Here is a 905-nt window from a genome sequence, read left to right on the forward strand (position 1 = left end):
ACAGACTTTCTAGGGAGGAGCTAGAGGAACACACAGACATTCTAGGGAGGAGCTAGAGGAACACACAGACATTCTAGGGAGGAGCTAGAGGAAAACACAGACATTATAGGGAGGAGCTAGAGGAACACAGACATTCTAGGGAGGAGCTAGAGGAACAGACTTTCTAGGGAGGAGCTAGAGGAACACACAGACATTCTAGGGAGGAGCTAGAGGAACACACAGACATTCTAGGGAGGAGCTAGAGAAACACACAGACGTTCTGTTACAAGTTCCCCTGAAACAACAGTTACACTTTTAATTATTAAACTGCAACTGAGGTCAAAGGAATGAATTGGGTTACATATTATCTTGTGAATGGCAGGGGCCAATATACAGATAAAAATCAATCGTTGCACTATTTTAAGTCTCCTTGTAGCCCAAGTTTTAATTGCTAAATTTCAAATACTCTAATTTGCTGACTGTTCACTCCGTTTGATTGCTGGTTGTTTTTAGCACCCTCTGATGGCAGGATATGGAACTGCCATTAAATGCAATTATTGTTTTTATTTAAATATATGCTGTATATAGGAGCTCAAATATCAAAAAACACTTTTTGACATTAAGATGAAATTAAAAGACTTATTTTAATTTATTATGGATGTGGATTAATTATTGTATTACAATTATTAATAATGTTAGAGTTTTCTGTGGAGCTATAATGTGTCTACAAAGTGGTATAAAGTAGTGGTGTATTGTTGGGTAATCAGTGCCTGGGGCAAGGTGAGTATTTTGAGCCTCTAACTGTGAATCGTTAGAAGTACTGAATCCCTTATCCCCTAGAAAATACTGATGCCATTATAGTTTGTCTTTTGACCCTTTCCTTTTTTTTTTTTTTTAGTTTTTCCCCCCTGAAATCTGACATAACA

This window comes from Ranitomeya variabilis, chromosome 1, assembly GCF_051348905.1.
Source record: "Ranitomeya variabilis isolate aRanVar5 chromosome 1, aRanVar5.hap1, whole genome shotgun sequence".
Classification (NCBI taxonomy): Eukaryota; Metazoa; Chordata; class Amphibia; order Anura; family Dendrobatidae; genus Ranitomeya; species Ranitomeya variabilis.